The sequence below is a fragment of the Ochotona curzoniae genome, unplaced genomic scaffold (genome assembly GCF_017591425.1).
Source record: "Ochotona curzoniae isolate NIBS_2020 unplaced genomic scaffold, NIBS_Ocur_1.0 contig_291, whole genome shotgun sequence".
Classification (NCBI taxonomy): Eukaryota; Metazoa; Chordata; class Mammalia; order Lagomorpha; family Ochotonidae; genus Ochotona; species Ochotona curzoniae.
The window spans coordinates 7,066,726-7,087,590 of NW_024465649.1; positions in this window are offsets into that span (position 1 = coordinate 7,066,726).

Sequence of the window (20,865 nt, forward strand, 5' to 3'; positions counted from 1 at the left end):
ATGTCCTTAGATAACATTTATTTCAATGGATGCAACAGGATCGCTAATGCAATGTCATTTGGACACTTCCTTACATTTATGTAGAAATACATCTTCTTTTAGCTGCTGAGCATTGAAATCCTCAGAACAATATGGTGGTTGGGGTTGCTGCTGTTTTGGTACAGTAGGGTCAGCTGCCCATTCAATGTCTTCAATTCCATGTCTCAGTGTTGGCTTGAGTTCATATTGCATTGTATTGAGTTCTGGCTGCTCTGCTTCAGTTCAGCTTCCTGCGAGTATACCTGTAAAGGCAGCAGATGATTGCCCAGGCACTTTGCTCTCTACCTCTTGCATGGAAGACCAGGACACAGATCTTGGCTTTTGACTTAAAGCCTGGCCCAGCACTAACTGTTGTACACATTTGGTAGTAAACCAGCAGATGGAAAAATCTCTCTCTTAGATGGATAGATAGATGGATAGATAGATAGATAGATAGATAATAAATCTTTAATTTTGAATACTGTTCTATATGAAATGGCATCAAGAGGCCAAGTCACTAGTACAGCAAAAGCATATTTTGGGATATGTCAGTCTTGTAAAGTGACAATTTCTGTTGATTGGTCTTCTATAGGAAAGTCTCCACTGCTTTGACCCCAAGGTGTGTGAGCACATGTGTGTGTTATGTGTGTATGTGTATTGAACAAAGGCTAATCTGACTCTTGTTAAAATGATAAAGAACTTTCACAACACACAACAGGGACTGCTACAACAGAATTTACAGTGGAGGAGACAGATTAGACTCAACTCCAAACGCAACAAGGAAACGATGATTTGTAGCCAGGGGGACAGCAAAATGGCAGATGATGCCCGGCTGGAAAGTTATAGGAGACATCAAGTAGGGGACAGTCTACCTAAGCCTAACAGGTTTCTTGCTGAAGGCAGACCAGACATCACCTGGGCAAGGTGGAAGAGGGAGTAGGAGGAGGTGAGAGGAGTAGAGGGGCAGAAAATAATGGTGCTTGATTAAATATAAATGAGATCAGATATTCAGAGTATTGTGACTAATCTGTCTTGGCAGAATCCTTGTCCAGAGAAATTCTTAAGGATGTATTCAGGAATATGACCTAATTGAAAGAGTCCAGAGGCACCTGATACAATAAGGGGATACTCTGTGTCAAGGTGTATATGTACGTACATGTGTATTTATTGGCAAGGCTGGCATACTGCTGAAGCCCATTAGTTTTTCTCTGGGTATGTATTGGAAGAACAAATATTCAACTACATTCATAAGAAAAGTATATAACAACAAGGTGACAGTAGAGGTTAAAAGAAGCATGACTGTGAGGCAAACGGTTGAATACAAAAGATGCTATGAAGTCATCATGCTCCAGAGAGTCGTTGCAGCTTCTGTGATGGAACTTTGCTTCTGGAAAGTCTCACATGTCTCTTTTTTTTCTCTCAAATTAGTTGCATTGTGTGTGTCCTCCATGGCTGAATCATCAACGCAAGGAAAACCTGGTGTTTCTGATCTTGATTAGCTTTTACTGGCATAACTTTACACAGGGTTTGTGTGCACAATGGACTGGCTAGCTTCCAGTGAGCCTAGAGATGTTGGTGTCAGCTGCTATTCCCCATGGTCCAAAGCTTCAGCCTTTAAAGTAGGAAAGATGGACAGATATATAGTGTAACCATTAAATTAGGTCTGTGACTCTGGTATCCTGAGCCAGAGTACATGAGTTCAAATCCTGACGCCACTTTTGATTCCAGCTTCCTGCTACTAACCTGCACCTGGGGAGGCAGCAGGTAACAGTCCATGTACTTGAGTTCTTGCCACCAGCATGGGAGACCTGGATTCAGCCTTGTCCAGCCCTGGCTATTGACAGATCCGTTAGAGACAGAACTGTCTGTCTCTAACTCATTATTTTATTAATACAATTAAAGTTTTTAAAAGTTAAACAACAAAGAAAGGAAGAATAACAGAGAACCCCCAGAAGACTGGCAGAGGTAGGTCTTCACTAGCAGGGCATTCCCTCTACCAACTGTTTGCCCTAAACAATTCACTACCTACCCTAGAGCATCATTTCTATTTCTAATTCTTTTAATTTCTAATCAGCCCATGAAATGAGTAAATACGTATCGGGCACCCTGTGATGTTTGGGTACTTATATAATTGTGTAATATCTACCCAAGGTAAACATATCTAAGTCTTCATTCAATATTTTTTATGTTTACCCTAACCTTCAAAATCCTTCTTTTCACATTTCTTAGGGAAATATACAGTACATTATTACCCCATTGTGCAATAAAACACCAGAACTTCTTTTTCAATGGGTGCTGCTATAGCCAGAAAGAAGTTAATACATTTTGACACTAATTTTAAATAAGGTAGTACATGCAAATTACCCTATATTATAATGTGCAAAAGTATTGAAAGAAGACCACCAATAAGCCCATAGCTGCTTGTGAAAGAGGAAGTAACCTTTATTTGAGCCAGATGGCATCAGCCAGTGTCACACCCAGAAAGCCAAGCCCTGAATGTCCCCTAACACAAGCCTTTATGGTTTAAAAGCACTGGTTTCTGAACAGGGAGCAAGCAAATAGGGAGATGCAGAAGCAAAGATTCAGCTGTTAGCCTTGGGCCGTCAAAACATCACATTATAGTTCACAGTACTGTCTATTAGTTAGTCAACATTTTATCCTAGTGTCCAGTGGCACCAATCTTGACCCTCTTGATTTGGAGAAGGCTCATTTTCCTAGGTCTTCCACACACGCCTCCTCTACATGACCAACATGAGAGCTTGTTTTTCGAGACCTACGTGTAAGTCTGCTGTCCTCCTTCACAAGGACATGTTCCATACAGGAAAATGATAGTATTTCATTGTTAATACAGAATTTCTCATTGCCCTACTCAATGGATCACATTCTTAACTGTCTTTCCCAGGTAAAGATAACTTTCAAGTTTCCAAAATGGTTTACAGGATCATAATAGGCAGACACAAATGTCTTCCATGTTTTTTTTCTTCATTCTGCCTGCACTTGTTCCTCATACTAAACTAATTAGGTTGGCATTCCTATGCCCATTCTATACCAAGGTAAGGTTGAGATGTGGGATATGTACTTGCCTTACGGAGTGCCTTACTGAGCCAGTATTAGAGCCTGGGCATGTACCACTCCCAGTTAATATTGCCAGGCAGGTGTCAGTTTGAGCAGATCACCTGTGGAATGCTCTTTCCTGTGTATGCTGTCCATTCCCAAAGCTGGGCCAAGCCCTCACTCACCTTTGTATGCAACACAGAGCCCAGATTCACCACTGGGTAGGCATCTGGTGAGCATCTGCTACAGAAGCCCCACAGGAACATTTTGAAAACCCAGGTGCTCCTCGCTTTCCTCTAACTCATCCGAATTCCTTGCTGCCTTCTGGGGACTGCAATAAAGGGTGTTATCAGAAATCTTTGGAATGATTTGCTCAAGCACAACTATGGAGATGGCACAGTCCAAAGAGTTTGCTAAGTGCTTGCTGACTCTTTGGAGGAATTTCCCAAGATCATTAAGAGAAACAATAACAGGGGATTTGATATTCTAATTGGAATCAGAAATTGGACAGCTTTGGAGCTGGCCAGAGAACTGTGAAGCTCTGAACACAAATGGTTGTCTTTCTTCTCTGCCTCTCCTCACACCCCCTCCCTACAAGAGCTTTTCAGCTATGAGTCCAATGCTCCTTAGCAACAAAGGCGGAGTTCCCAGAGCCAGGGCACTTCAGCAATGCCAGCCATCCCCCTCATTAGCATTCAGGGGCTCTCTTCTGCTTGCACAGTTGGCCACAGGGCTGTGCAAAAGACAACGTGGCTTGGGGGAGGCCAGTATTTAGCGTGGTTTATTGGGAAATGGGAAGCCTCCACAAAAAGTTTCCAAACAAAAGGCATCAATATTATTTGTGAAGCCATGAGACTGCCTGGAGCACAATATGGCTCTGACTTGGCCACATGCTCTCTCCCCAGGTTCTGTGAGAAGGATTGGTGGGGCCTCCCCAGAAACATCTTGGCTGTGAATGTCAATGAATTGGAGCATCTCTTTTCTCCTCCCCTCTATCCTGTCCTGTTGCCCCTCAGTTTATCCAGGTTGGACAATGGGTGGAGTCCAACTTGTAGCAGGGATGCCCAGAAAAAGAGGTGACAGAGGGTAAATGGTCAGATGGTAGGACAATCATGAGCAGATGGTGTTGCTGGAAATGGATTGCAGAGAAATTCACCAGCAGATTGAGCTCTGACAAAGGCTGGGCAAGATTTACGTGGTGAAGAGCTACTGGCCCCTGCTCAAAACATACACCCCCGTCCCCCATTCCTGCACAGTTTTCCATGCTTACATGAGAGGCACAGCTGGCCAGGTTCTGTCTCAATGGCATGCCAAAAAATGAGTCAACAGGCCAATCCCTGGAAAAGTCCAACATACAATGCATTTTCCACATTTCTGTAGAATCTGAGGACATTTTCCCTCAGCCTCCCTGGGCTTGAACACATTCCAATATGCAGAGCTCATTACTTGTCATGTTTTTCTCTCCTGCTCGCCCCAAATCTCTCTCTTCATCTCTTTTCTACTCTCTCTCTCTCAATTGGGGATTAAGAGCAAGAGAGAGAATACCATTCCTTATTTTTTCTTCTAAAATAGATTAAAGGTAAGGATGTAGTCAAAGCAAAACAAAGTGTTGTGGGAAGTATAATCAAGTGCATTAGTTTGCTATGGCTGTTGAGGCCAAATTCTGCAAACTGCTGGCTTAAGCAATAGAAATTCATTACCACATGCTTCTAGAAGCTGGAAGTCCAAAATTATGATATTGCCCATGTGAAATCCCTTTGAGGGCTGCAAGAGAAAATCTTTCCCAAGCCTCTTCCTTAGCTTCATATAGTTCCCTGGCAATCTTTGGTGTACCCTACCATGTATTTATAACACCTCAAAACTGCCTTTGTCTTCACCTGGCATTTTCCTTTAGTACATATCTGTATCTCTGTTCAAATGTCCCTTTTAATTAGGACCCCAGTCAATTGGAATAAAGCCTACCATAATGATTTAGCTGAACCACCTCTGTAGAAACTCTAGTTCTAAGGTCACATTCTGAGGAACTGAGTGTTAGTATTCCAACAGATCTTTTTACAGGCGTAAGAGTCAACATTCAATAACAGCAGGGAAATAAGTATATGCATAAGGCAAACAAAAAGCCAGCATCACAAACATCATCATAAATACACACAAAACCAAAAATAAGTCTTTGGCAAAGAATGTAACATCACCTGTGATAATGGCAAAGCCGACCTAACAGGTAGGAGGAGAAGGCGATATGACCCAGTAAGATCCCGGTACACTCTGCAATTCAACATTTCTGCAACTCAGCCATGAAGGCTTTGTTTCTGTCCCCAAACTGGCAGCGATAGCTGGCAGAAAAAAATCAAATTTTGCATTCCCTCTTCTGTAATAGGGAATTGAGGTAGAAATTAATTGTAAAGTAGAGAGATTTTATTTGTCAACCCTCTTGGCATCTAGCAGTGAATTTTTCACAAGTTTTCCCCGGGGGAATGTGAATTGAAGTCATAAATATTCCTTTTTTGGTCACACACTTTAAGAAACAATGAAACTCTTTGTTTTTTCACCATGTATTTAAGGACAAAGTCATCTCAGAGTGTGTTCCCTGGAACACTAAAAATCAAGACTTGTTCTTCTACACATGTGCTCAATGTTCAAGTTAGTTTCAGAATTATCATGAATGATAGATCTTCTGTCTTGTTTAGTTCCAATGTTCCAGGCACCGTGCAATTAAACAAACCCACGCTAAATTATCTTCACACCTTTGCTCCATCTGAAGTTACTCATCCAGAGCAATTTTGTTTTCAAATATTATTTTATCATCCCTTTGAACTGGCATTGTGTGCAAGTCTGTATAGAAAATTTTATCCTAGAAGAAGTTCCAGAACTTTACGTCTTTCAAGCCACCTACCATACTTACTGATTCAGACCATCGTGCGTTGCCGAAGGTTCAAATCCCTGAATAAGGTTTGACCTTAAGGAGGATCAAATGAAAATTGAGGGAAAAAATGGGGGAAAAAAACTTGTCACAAAACTTCAAATTAATCAAATGCCCATCATTACCCACCAAATGAAACAAGGAGTAGCTTGTCTAACTAGAAGTAAATATCTCATTGCATTCATTCTCCCGCCAGTGTCCATGCCTCTTGCTTCACTCACCACTGTTTTCCTGCCTTTCTTTTGCCAATGGACCTTTCTCTTCTTAAAAATATTATGTGTGTTCATAGCATTTCTTTCCATGTAATTTTTATTCTTCTGATATCTTGTTTTCTCATTTTTATCTCTTAAATTCTTTCTAATTTTGCAAGACCTAATTCATATGTCCTTTAATATATAAAACTTTTCGAAACCCAAACCCTAACACGTATCCTTCATTTCTTATTTTTAGGATTTTTTTTTACTTGAAAGTCAGTTATAGAGAAAGAGTTAAAAGCAGACAGAGATCCTCTATCCACTGGTTCACTCCCCAAATGACCACCAAGACCAGCCACTGGCCTGATCCAAAGCACAAAGCCGGGAGATTCTTCTTGGTCTGCTTCTTGAGTGCATGCCCGGGATCCCATATGGGCGCCGGTTCTAATCCCGGCAGCCCCGCTTCCCATCCAGCTCCCTGCCTGTGGCCCGGGAAAGCAGTCGAGGATGGCCCAAACCTTTGGGACCCTGCAACCGCGTGGGAGACCCAGAAGAGGCTCCTGGCTTCGGATTGGCATAGCATCGGCCGTTGCACTCACTTGGGGAGTGAATCATTGGACGGAAGATCTTCCTCTCTGTCTCTCCTCTCTGTATATCTGCCTTTCCAATGAGAAAATAAATCTTAAAAAAAAAAAAAAAGAAGAAGAAGTGGGTTAGTCAGGATGTGAACCAGTGCCCATGTGGGATGTCAGCACCTCCGGGAGAGGATTAGCCCACCATGCCAGCTGCTACATCCTTCATTTCTAATTTTATTTATAGCTGCCTCTGAAAAAAAAAGTTTACCCTAAGTTAGCTCTCTCAACTATTCCCACAATATTGACTTTTATTAACAACGCTTGTTGATTCTAAGCATGGCAATAGATGTCCTTTTGTTCAGTGTGTGGAAGAGAGAGTGAAGGAATAGAAAGTCAAGTAGGAGATTCATTCCCTTTTGAGGGCTGTGAAAATCAAGGATTGAATAAAAGATGTTATACACAGATGGACTTTGACCCATTCTGTAGGAAAAAAATTATCAGAAGTTACAGTGAAGTGGACTGTTTTTGCAATATTGGTTGTTTCTATCCTTAGGAGAAAAAAAATCAAGGCAGCGCAAAAGCTATCAGTAATGCAAAGACTTGAGAATCCATTTACTATAATAAAGGGCAGAATATTTTCCATTATGAAAAATCCAAGAAATTTTTGGATCTTCACCCATCCTAACCCAAACGGGGGGTGTGTTTTCTCTTCTCTTTTGTTCTTATTTTAATAAGGTTTATTTATTTGAAAGGCAGAGTACAGAGAAAGGGAAAGAGGGAGAGGATGGCAAACAGAGATAGAAATAATCGATTTTCCTTCAACTGTTTCACTCTTGAAATGCTCACAATGGTGGGGCCAGACCAGGTCATGTCAGGAGCCACCCACATCTGACCCTCCAACACGAGGGCCCAAGCACTTGGACCATCTCTGCTGCTTTCCCAGGTGCATTAACAAGGAGCTGAATAAGAAGTGAAGCATCCATGACTTGAAGCTGCACTCATATGGGATGCTGCTGGCACTACAGTCAGCAGCTTAACCTGCATGCTTTTTATAGTCACATTCACATTTGTCATCATACACCTTCCCCAGTTAATTGATGTCCAGAAGTTAGAAACCACAAGCCTGTTATTTTTCAACCAGATTGAGACCAAAACCCAATGTGCAGTAGTAATTTCCAAAGTGTGAATTTCCATCTACACACTGCCTCTGGAAGGATGATCAGGGTTCCTTCTTTACCATTTCTCCTGAAAGAATTGATGTCTGACCACATGAGAAGTGGTGGCCATGCTTCCATGTGTACTGTCTAGACTCAGGACAGCACCAGAACCAGGAGCAGGGCAAAACCCAGGAAGAATGTTTCTGTTTTCAGATGAGAATGCAGAGACTCAGAGTTCTGAGACTTCAATAAATAGGGGAACCTGGAGACTGAGATGAGAGTCTGTATTCCTCTACAAAGCCATTCTTTGTTAGAACTGCCATTCCTACCACATCCTGGTTTACTATTCACCTTCCAGCAGCAGATCTGCCTACATTCAAAGGGCCAGTTTGGCAGAATGCAAAGAACTCTAGACCTACAGATTGTGAAGCTTTGAACTCGCTTGTTTATGCCTTGGGCCAAGGCTCACTGTACCTAATAGAAATGGAGAAGAAATTTTAACATTTCTCATCTTCCACAGGCCAAAATATGTGATTTTTACCTGCAACTTAAACACATATATTCCCATTTCACTAGCCTGTTTTGGCCCCTGCTTTTGGCTGATGTGAGGAACCAGGAATAGCTTGAATATAGCTTCCTTCTGTGACCTCTTGTACCTGGATACATAAAAAAGAGTTCAGTCCTGTATAATTCTCATTTTTTGTTTAACAAGTATTTGTGCCCACTATGTGTCAGGCCTCAGTGAATAGTTTTGAATGGATTCTGAAGATATGTCTGGACAGACTTCCTCTGCAATGCTCTTCAAATCCCATTGGCCAGTGGGACTTCTAACCAATACTGACCCTTGACTAGAATGGGTCTTTACGGATCGTCTTTCCTTGATACTTAGGAGGTCAGAAAATACATGTTCACTCCCATCTATCTCTCACTTAGACCAACCTCTCACTCTAAGACTGCTACTCAGCTAGCATCTTTGCTTATCTTAAATCCAAAAATGCATATGTGATTTATTCTTACATAAATAGTTTTACTACAAATTGACTCAATATCATCAAGAATATTCAAAAATATTCAGATTCTTCAGGGGAACCATTTGATAATCTTACTCATCTGTCTATTAATTCATTCATTTATAGCCTTAATGGACACAGATGCCTCACTGTGCCTGGTGCTGTACCAGGTACTCATCGCGCAGAGGTGAGCAGGGCTGGATGAGATCACAATCTGTTCAGGAAACCAAAAAGCAAGGCTTTTGAGCACCATAGTGTGTAAATACTGTCTGTGAGAAAAGCCAGGAAAATGAGGACTACTCAGCCATAGCAGAGGGACACACAGGCTCAGCCTGGGGTTAGTCGAGTGCCCGTGACTGCAGAAGGCTTCCCAGAGTATTGACAACTGAGCTCAGTCCTGGCAGAGAAGCAGTTGGCCAGAATGGGAGTAGAAGTGACAGAAATGACCGTTCTGGTAGGATAAGGACAATGAGCAAATTTCTGAGACAAGAATCTACCCACTCTTCTGGGAATTGCGAACTGTGATGGTATGCATTCGTGATCTCACAGGGGGAAAGGAAAGAGGCAAAGTCAAAAAGTAGGATCAGATCTTGGAGGACCTGATGCCATGCTTAGGCTCACACCAAGGGCAAAGGAGTGTGTCACAACCAAGTTAGAGATGCAATAACAGAGGCAAGAAAACTCTGCCAACACCTTCGTGACTGGGATGAGTCACTGCCTATCAATGAATTTCAGTTTCTCCATCTGTAAAGTAGGTTTTAAGTTGCCTACTGTGTGGGATTGCCATAGGAGTTCCACATGAGTTATGAGAAGCAGAGTCCTCATAGTGTGAGACAGTGTCTCACACTAAATGGATCCCACAAGGGTAGTTTGGCGCTTTAAAAGATTCACGTTTGATGTTAAACTAAACACAAAGACAAAGAAACTTGCCACAAGGATCATCTTTTCTAGAAGAGGCCTTAGGGAGAACACATCCACAGAAAAGCTTCAAGGCGTCATTGCCATCCACAGGCAAATAATCCATACGCTTGAATCATATTTTAAAAGCCCTATTAATATTCCTACTCCCTGCATCACAGGGAGGCTGGTAGTCACACAGCATTAGTTAATTTCATGGCCCGGTTGTGAATCTTGCAATATTTTATCCCCCTAATTCAAAATATTCATTCCAAGTGGTTCCAACTTCACGAGTAAATAATTCCTTTTGAAAAATGGAGTTTTTCCATCTGCCCAGTCCATTTTCCATCTGTTCCTACAAGCGCATGGCAGGACAGAGCTGGGCCGTGAGGCCTGTTGATTAGTCCTGATCTAAGGAAAAATAGCTTTCTCCCAGATGGATTGTGCATTAGTGATAAAGATTAGTTTCCACTGTTATTAGTCACAAGTTATGAGACAGTTTTAGAGAGCTAGAAATGGATTGGAAAGTCCATGCTGGGTAGAAGGAAGGAAACAAACATCTTACTAACTCAGCTCCTGCTATAAGTTTGTCAACCTTAGATACTTTTCACGACACACGGTCATCATTTTATAACTGCTAAATTCCAACAGGTAAGTATGATTGTGTCAAACTATAGATGGAGGAATAAGGATCCGAGATGCTAGGCACTTGTCTTTGTTCACATTATTTGTAACTTTGAGAGTTAACATTGACTACAAATCTCTAGTTCTTTGTGGCACCACAGACTCCCAAGAGCATTATGTTTTTAAAGTGAAAAGTAGATTGGCTAAAGAATCATATAACTTCATTTCTTTCAATAGCTGTGTCATAGTTTAAGAGATTATCCTATGAAAATAGGTTGATCCATTTTCAGGTCTTTACAATGTTGTGGTACTAAACAGAAAAGGAGTGTTGCCTCTTGATAAGGTCAGATCACAAAGACCTATCCTGGGAGGAGTAATGCACTATGAATTGAAAAATTTGATTCCTATTCTATATTCCCAACTAATTCTATTTTAGGGTTTTTCAAACTTTTAATTAATATTATTTGCACTCCCCCCAAAAAAGAAGCATGAGAAAGAGGGCGAGAGAGAGAAAGAGGGAGGGGTGGAATACAGATTGTCAGTGACAAAGTTCTATGCAAGTATTTCTCTGCTTGCCTGCAATGAAATAAGGTGTTTGTCTCAGAGTATAAACCCATGCATTACTTTCTTCCTGGAGAGAGTCTAGTGAATAAGATCATTTTGAGGGAGGGAAAGAGGGAGGGGCAGGGAGGGAGGGAGAGAGAGAGATGATAGATAGATAGATAGATAGATAGATAGATAGATAGATAGATACATAGACAGATAGATAGATACTCGGACAGATTCTGCTGTCTAGACTACCTTGAGAAAAGCAAATAGTATGGGTTCTCATGTCAAAATGCCACTGTTTATAAATTTGTGGCCTTGATCAGATTACTAAATTTCAATGTCCCAAAGTATAAAGTGGAGTTAGCAATAAGATGTTCACAAAATGGTCCTGAAGAGGAAGTGAAGATGCACGTGAGTGCTTAGAACAGGGCCGAGAATGTAAGAGCAAGCGACAGAATGCTGCTAGTGTCATCATCACTACTGCATCACCATTAGCCTAACACATGCGTAGTGATACAAGTGTGCGTACTAACCACCTAAGTTTGTCCCATTTCCTCGAGATTGTGTCCTGACACTCAGCGAGGGCTTGGGTACTTCTAAATATCCTATAACTCCTACGAATGCTTCCCACAGGGAATCATCCAACCCCAAACACCAACCCTTCAGAGGTTGAGAACTTCTCACTGAAGCCATTCCTTTGGGTTGAGTAGGGTACCCACACATGTAAGACAATATTCTTCAAATGTTACTGAAATTAAACCTCGGAAGCATAGGGGCATCTCATATGCCTCTCCCATTTTCAATACCACCAATGGTCTGTACCATCTTTCCTTCAGACTTGCCTCCTAAAAATGCATTTCACCAGATTAATTTGCAAGACCCAAGATGAAGGCCACCAGCCCTTCCAGGGAGAGAACCGATTGCCTCCCGTGCTTCTGCATGCAGTGGCTGCAGCTCAAGAAAAGCAGAACTCGGCGCAGTGCAGGCATTTGCAGTGCAGAGAGCAGGCTCCACACCTACTCTGCTCCTTGCTTAGAGGAAGGAGGTATGCAGCAGCAGAATGGTAGTGAAAGGACCAGACTTAGAACTAAGTCTTACTCATCGATACTTTATGCAACTTGGCCAAATATGAAATATAAAATCCTGCAATTTTAGCACTGAAATGTCTTTAGGACATGTAAGAACCAAATCTTGCAAAGTTCTTTCTTTCTCTATTTCTCTTTCTTTCTCTCTTTCCCTTCTCTTGTTCTCACTTTCCTTCTTTCCTTCTCTCTCCAACTCCTGCCTCTCTCTCACACTCCTTTCTAATAAAACAGTGGTTATAAGATGTGCTTACTTCATAGAAATGTTTATACCATCAAACTTGATCAAAAGTACAAATGTAAGCTGTTATTTACAGTTAAGAATGTAGACCTCAGAAATAGCTACCCAGCTTCAAATCCTGGCTCTGCCAGAGACTAAATGTCTTACTTTGGGGAACTCAACTTATCTCACTGTGCCTCAGGTTTCTCAGTACCAAAAAAAGGCACAAAAATATGATAACCCGCCTCAAGCAGACATCATTCAGAATTCAACGAGTTAGTATAACAAGTGTCTACAGAACACTGCCTTGCAGGTTTTTTGCTCGGTGCCAACTCTTAGTGGGACTAAGAGTCCTTTGTCATTCTTGTTCTTCCTAGAGAAGTCAAGTCTTAATAAGTCATGAAACTCCACAGCAGCCAGTAAGAAGCCAACTTGACCTTTGATGGTCCCCTTCCTATTCTTGACTTGGAAATTAGGTGACAACTCTGCTCTCTGCTGCTGGAAATCTGAATAGCAGCATCGTCCCTTAGGGTTCATTAATATTCTATCCTTTTGTCCCTGTCAATCTTTTCTCCTGAAAACGCGCTTCCCAGGCTGAGGCAATTGCCTCTATGTAGTAATACCATCAGTGAGGCATTTTCCAAAGCAGCTGACTCATGACTTTCTTTTCAATCAAAAGGAACCATCATTCTGAGCTGAGTTAGAATTTGAATAGCTGCCTGTTCTCCTATTCCCGAAAAGGAGCCTGCTCTGGAGCCATTGAAGAGGGCATTCTTCCCACCTAGAGAGCAACAGCACAATTGGAACAGTGTGACAAATTGTTCTCATGCACCATGGCTCCATAGTGTTGCCGCTGTCAAGGACAACCCATTCGTCCTCTTGAACAGATAACAAACCACACACACATACATACACATCTCTCTATCTTTGCATTTCTAACTCCCTTGTGAAAATCCTATCCTAAATTCATTTGAGGGGAAATATCTTCCCACCCAATAAGTCCCGCAGCCTCAGTGAAATGGAGTGTCTCTCTTTCCTTGGTTGGGGGACCAGCATTCATTGAAAGCCTACATCCAGAGCGTAGGGGTGAAGCTGGACAGAAGGAACAGCTGTTCATGGCTGCAATGACTAACTGTATAGTTCCACACAGTCCGAGGAGAACACTGTGGATATTCTACAGGAACATGACAATTGGCTATACCAATTATCCTAACCTAATCATTTCATAATTACCTATGTACTGACATATAACATGCTGAAATAAGTATAACTACTATCTATTGAATTTGTGCAAAAATAATTTTTGAAGATTTTTTAAAATGTATTTAAAAGGAACATTTATAGAGAAGGAGAGTTAGGAAGAGACTTTCCATCTCGGTTACAGATGTAGGAACTGAGGCTGAGATCGGGGGTCGAGAGCCACACAAGCATTAAGAAGGAGTACCTGTCGACTCCAAAGCATAAGCTCTTTTCATCTTCCCACTTGCAGTCCAGAGGTTTAGTCAGTCATCCTGGGACAGTCACAGTCTGCAGGTTGTTCAGAAGACCCTCGCAGTCACCAGGTGTCAGCAGACACCTGCCAGGTGTGGTTGCAGTAAAGGGGAATCCTCTCTCACGCGATTCACTGTCCAGGGGCTGAAGCGGGACACCAGGCCTGGAAGAGCAGCATGGTCCCCTAGGGCTTCATTAATATTCTGTCTGCTCTGCCCTGCAAACCTTGTCTCTTGAAAACCTGCTTCCCGGGCTCATGGCATTGTCTCTGTTTACTGCTATCATTAGGGAGGCACGTTCCTAAGCAATCCTTGATCATCCAAGAAGAGCCTTGTGCTGTACAGAGCCCTCTAGATGACGGAAAACCTCCAGATAATGTGATCTACTGGAAAATTCCACTGACCTTCAAGCTTAAATGATATCAATTCTACACAAACTCTTTACAGCTTGTGTATATTCATAGCCCAATTCACATTTCACCCAGATATCGAACCCAAAGACATTACAAAAACTCATTGACATCCCTCACGAACATAATGCTCGGGAAATCCTTAACAAAACAGCAGCAAATCAAATCCAACAAAACCAATAAGTGTAATGCCAAGTGACGAATACCCTGGAAATGCAAGGCTGGTCAAAACTTCAAAGATCAATCATTGCAATTTACAGTAACAATAGACAAAGGAAGAAAAATCAACTGAACCAGCATCATACGGTGGAGCCCAAGTCTGGCATTCTTTGGATGAAAGGCCAGCAATTGAGACGGGGCTTCCTGTGGTCAGAAATGCCTGGTAATCTGGCTTTAGAAACTAGCGCTAGGGAATATTGGGTAGGGTAGTGCTGTCAGCAATGCAGGGAACTTGAGACATCCATACGTGCAAAGGGTAATAGCCAGAGGCAACCTTTGCAGTTCTCTAACCTGAATAGGAAGTTGAAAGCAGATGACTCAAGCTGCCATATGCTGGAAAACACGTGAAGTTCATCGACACATTCACAGCCAGAGGGAAGGACCGTACACGCCCCTCACTTTCCAAAGGAGATGTGAACTGTAAGCAGTGAAAATAACAAAAGAGATATGTTTAGTCATTTTAAAGACAGGAGCCACTACTTTGATTTTTTTTTTTAATCACAGAATTGTCATCAAGCTGAGGGCAGGTAGGAACCAGCTGTGAACACTGACACAAAACAATGGGGATCCCCCAGTGTCTCTATCCCTTGCCAGCCAGGAATCAGCTTTGGGACCTGCACAAACATCCACTCTTACTGACTGCCTGCACCAAGCTGTTGGGTGAAATATTCTTTCTCCTTTTCTGTAGTTTCTAACCACAAAGGGAGAGGTTTCTTTACTCTTAATTTTGGCTGTAGGAAAATACTGTCCAAGCCAAAAATTCCTTTTTCCTCCATTGCGATTTCCAGGATTCTGGCCTGGAAAATCTTCCCTCCCTGCCTCTCTCCTGCCACCCCTCTGTTTCTTCCATGTCTTAATTCAGAGTTCTGCAGAGGGAATATACTGCTGCACCTGTGTCTGGGGTCAACAAGGCAATAATCAAAGAGCGGTAGAATCCAGATGTGCCTGTTCCCCATGCTTTTCCGGTTACACTAGCCTTTTTAATCTCTCTCAGTTTGTTTTTTAAGATCTATTGTTCAGGGCCCGGTGGCATGGCCTAGCGGCTAAAGTCCTTGCTTTGAACGTGCCAAGACCCCATATGGGCACCGAGTCTAATCCCAGCAGCTCCACTTCCCATCCAGCTCCCTGCTTGTGGCCTGGGAAAGCAGTCGAGGACTGCCCAAAGCTTTGGGACCCTGCACCCACGTGGGAGACCTGGAAGAAGTTCCTGGATCCTGGCTTCGGTTTGGTATAGCATCGGCCGTTGCGCTCACTTGGGGAGTGAATCATGGGACAGAAGATCTTCCTCTCTGTCTCTCCTCCTCTCTGTATGTCTCACTTTCCAATAAATTAATAAATCTTTAAAAAAATCTATTGTTCAAAATGTACTCACAGTCAATGCATCCAGTTATCTTTCAACCACAATTTATAGACAAGAAGGTCGCAGCCTAGTGAGACGTTTTCTTCACGCAAATGTACTTGACATGAATTGTAAACTAGGACCATGCTATGGGGTATTCAGAGGCATCTTAGGTCACAACCCCCAGAAGGGCGGCAGCATTGGTTGTGACAGCAAATGTATAAACAATGACTTAGGAATCACAGCCTTTTCATAAGTGTGTTCCATGCCCTGAGTTACATATTTTCCCCTCCACATCTTAGTTAAACCACATCCTATGGAACAGGTGTGATGCTCCTCATTTCACTCCAGAATCCAACTCAACTGGAAGAGGTCAGTCAATAGGCCAAAGTGATGCAGAGGTGGTGAGTGGCAAAGTCTGATACCAAAGCCTGGGCACCCCATCTGTCCATATCTCAGAAAGTCAGGGTGCAAATGGAGTTGTAGGGCTGGGTGAACATTGGGAGCTGGAGTGTCAGAGAACCAAGCCAATGGTCACATGTGCCTGAGGGAGAAGATTGAGCCGTTTTTGAATGATGGGCAAGATTTGGCAGTGTATGCAGCAAGCAGACTTGGGGTACAAAAACTGACTTTGTAAACAGAGAGTAACAGCTCTGCTTGGGGATCAGATTAAGTTGTGGGTGTTTCACAAGAAATATGTTACTGAAATGCAGGATAGAAGGTTGAATTCATTTAATCTTTTATAAGTATCACTGTCAACATTTTTACAAAATCCTGGCTCCTTCACTCGGGAAAGTCAGTTGCAGTACAACTGAAAGTTCTATGAAAGCATTATAGTTTGGCTCTACTAACCAGAACTAATGGACACCTGCTAGAGACTTAAGCGGTGCTGCCAACCAAGGACGCACCAGTTTTGCCCACATGACCGAGGACAGGAGTCTGGGTGCAGGCAACAGCTTGCGCCAAGGCCCAGACAGGAGACACAGTGTGTAACCTGCTTGGGAGGCTGCAGGTGTTCCGCCTGATTGAGAAGGCGAGAGCAGGTGGGAACTGATAACATGCAAGACAGAGGCCAGGGAGCCTACCCTGGGGTCAGCTGTGATGAGGCTGGGCACGAGTGGGCACGAGGCTGCCCTGGGACTGTGCGGGCACTGGCAGTCAGTGGGCAAGTCAATTACGCCCTCCACCGACTCTCGCCCGGTGTATTTAGAATACATGGAGCTCGCCTGCCAAACATCTGCTCTTGCTATTAGCCATGCCATGGTAACCAGTGCACTCCCGCGCGTCAGCACCACCAGGATTGGTAATAATCACAAGTGTCAAGACCGGGAAAGAATGGGGAGGCAGAGCCGGTTGGCATACAGCGTCAAGACGATTGGTTGGCAACTCACGCTGGGGCCCCCGCCAGCTGCGCCTTCTGCCGCCCCCGCTGGGGACAGGGGAATTGATGTGGCACCGGCCTCCTCTGGCCCCTTCTGTTGATCTTCTTGCCTGTATTATTCATCCACTCCTCCCACAGACATTGGAAAACGGGTCACGCGGTTGCCAGAACAGCATATGTGCCGTGTGTCACTGTATCTGACAGATAAACCCGCCTCTGTACCGGTTCTCCAGAAACAAGCAGGCGGCACAGGGTCCCGGCAAGGCGGCCACGCGGGAGCCCTGGAGGCCCGGCTGAAGCTTCCAAGGGCGCTCGCCTCCCAGCCTGGAGACCTCAGGCACACAAAGAACCCGGGCACTGTGCTCGGTTCTTCGTTCCGATTAGTTTCCATAATGACGTGTAAGGGAGATATCATGAGGCCCATTTCACAGATACAGGGTGTGCGGCCAACAGAGGGCAGGTGGCACGACCAGGTGAGAGGCTGTACTGTCAGGTCGCACCTTGTGGACAAAGGGGCGCGTTCCGTAGCCCGTGTCCAAACTACACTGCCAAGTTTTTCCTATTTTGAGCCAAGATCTCTGTTGCTGGGCCTATGAAATAAGCAGTTTCCTCTTTCAAATCAAAGCCCTTCAGAAAGGCAGAACCAGCTCCAACACCGCTTCCTGCATCTTCAATTTTTCCAGCTCAAATCTCCCTAGTCGCCAGGCAGGATCCCCATAATCACTGCTGCCCTGGGCACCTGCCAGGGTCTCGTTCGGGCGGGCGGACCTCCGGTGCTTCTGGATGCCTGCGTGTGATTATGTCTTCCCTTACAGGCCCATGGGTCACCGCGCCGGGAGTGCGTCAGGGCATCTGATCCTGGTGCTGGCAGCGCTAGCGCATCCTCTGGGACGCACCTGCTCCAATCACTTCTCTCCTGGCCCGGGCCCTCAAGCCAAAGCGCTGCGTATCGTGGGCTCCGGCGCCCTCTCGCGGGAACGCGGAGCAACCTGCGGGAAATGGCCCGGAGGTCAGCGAGCCAGAAGAGGCTGGATGCGTCCACGCCTAATTCAACCTGGAGCGTAGGCGCGATCGTGTGCACGTGTGCATGTGTGCGTGTTGCGCTAAGGTCAGTCCTGTGAGATGTGTGATTACATACAGGATCCCTGGGTCAGCAAGGAGAAGTCACAGGTGAACACACCTGAGCCCTATGTTCAAGCAGAGATGCTCTCTCCCATCCCTCTCCAAGATATTAGCGAGGTGAGGGCAGGGAGGGAAATGGGAGCAATCGAGGGTGCACTTGGGGCAGCCGCGGGGAGGGGCTCAGAGCAATCCGAGGTGGGAGGGCTTGCTTGAGTTGGAGCTCGGGTTGCTGAAGTCATCCGACTTGTGCGCTCCCGTTTTATGCAAATGTTAACTGCGGGAGTCTCATTTGGGGCTAGAAACCTTGCGGTGGTGGTGTACAAGGTCCTGCCCCACAGTTTAAATATCAATGAGCCTCATCCTAAAATGTTCACCAGGTCAAGGCAGCTTTCTAGATGATTCCTGAGAGCTCGGATCGCCTGCCTGTTGTGGGGTTTATACTGAAGTGAAACATTTAGGACTAAGGGCGGGTGTTGTGTCGCAGCCAGGTAAGCCACCTTGGAAACACCTGCATCCCTAACAGAGTGCCTGGGATTGGGTCCCGTCTCTGCTCGCCTGACATCAGGCTTCCTGCTGAGGCAGGCTTCCCTGTGATGCAGTAGCTGATGTCTCTCAGTCCTTGGTTCATTTCTACATACATGGGAGGTTGGGACTGAGTTTCTGGCTCTTGGGAAATGAACTAGCAAATGGAAGGTGGGTCTCCCCTTGCAGAAATGCTCTGCAGTGAAAGCCAGCAAGCAGCTGTCCTGATCAGGCTGTGACACCCCCGTTTCTCACTCCCTTTAGAGTTAGCAGCGGAGGAGGTGGGGGAGGAGGGAGAGGGAAGGAGTCTTGGGAGAGGGTAAGGGAAATCCCAGGGCCTATGGAACTGTATCATAAAATTATAATAATGATAAAAAATGGGGAAAAGGAAAAAAAAGTCGGAGTTAGGAAGAGAAAGATGAAAATGGCATCTCCAAGGCTGACACAGCTGAAACCAAGAGGTAGAAATTTTATCTTACATCTCCTACATGGTAGAGGCTCAAATACTTGGGCCATCCTCCGATGTTTTCCCAAGCACATTAGTAGGAAGCTGGATTGGAAGTGAGCATCTGTGACATAAACTGGTACCAAAATGGGATGCCAGAATCACTGGCAGTGGTTTTAACTGGCAGCTTCTACCAATCCAATTCTGATTCAGTGTCACCCCTTACAGATCTCAATGCAGAATAGACTACAACATATTCAGTTCACATTCCACTCATTCAAGACAGCCCAGAAGGGCTAGTGTTGTGATCTTGCACATAAGCCTCTGCCAGTGATGTTGGTGTTCCATACAGTGCTAACCAATGTCCCAGGTGATCCACTTCCCATCCAGTCCCATGCTAAGGGGCTGGAGAAGGCAACTGCAGAACATCCAGGTTCTTGGGCTCCTGCCATCTGTGTGGGAGACCCAAAGGACACTTCCACTTGCTTCAATCTGGTCTTACCCTGGCCATTATGGCAATCTGGAGAATGAAGCAGCAGATGGAAGATCTCCCTGTGGCCCTCCCTCTCTCATCATAGCTGTGACTTTAAAAATGGAAAGAGCAGGTTAGAATGATGCTTGCCACACAAGTTTTACGATGCCCTATCCATGCGACTTACGGAAGTGTAGGAGTCACAGTACTCACCATGCAGCCATTTCTCTTTCCACCTGCAATGAAAAAGTTTAATTTTTAAAAAAGATTTATTGATTTCCATTGTAAAGCCAGATATACAGAGAAAAGGAGAGACAGAGAGGAAGATCTTTCTGTCCTGTAATTCACTCCCCAAGTGGCTGTAGTGGCCAGAGCTGAGCCAATCTGCACTCAGGAGCCTGGAGCTTCTTCTGGGTCTCCCAAGCAGGTGCAGGGTCCCAAGGCTTTGGGCCGTCCTCGACTGCTTTCCCAGGAAACAAGCACGGAACTAGATGGGAAGTGGGGCCGCTGGGATATGAACTGGCACCCATATGGGATCCTGGCGCATGTGATGCAAGGACTTTAGCCACTAGGCTGCTGCGACAGGCTCAAAAATGTTGAGTTTTTGATCTCAAGACATAAATGGGATGAGGGAGGCATTTGACATTGTGGTTAAGACTTCTGCTTTCAACTCTATCGTCCCATATTTGTGTGATGATTCAAGTTCCAACTCTCCTGCTTCCGAACCATATTCCAGACAGTGTACCTGAGAAGGCAACAGAGGATGTGTAAGTGTTAGATCCCTGCAATTCATGAGGGAGACCCAAGTGAAGTTCCAAACTACTAGCTTCAGCTTGGGCCAGACCTGATATCGTAGCCATCTGGGGAGCAAACCAATGGATAAGAGTCTCTCTCTCTCCCTCCCTCTCTCTCCCTCTCTCTCTCCCTCTCTCCCTCTCTCTCTGCCTCTCTCTCCCCCCTCTCTCCCTCCCTCTCTCTCCCTCCCTCTCTCTCTCCCTCTCTCAATCCCCTTCTCTCTCCCTCCCTCTCTCTCCCTCCCTCTCTCTCCCTCTCTCTCCCTCCCCCTCTCTCTCCTTCTCTCTCTCTCCCTCTCTCTCCCTCCCTCTCTCTCCCTCTCTCTCTCCCTCCCTCTCTCTCCCTCCCTCTCCCTCTCTCTCTGCCTCCC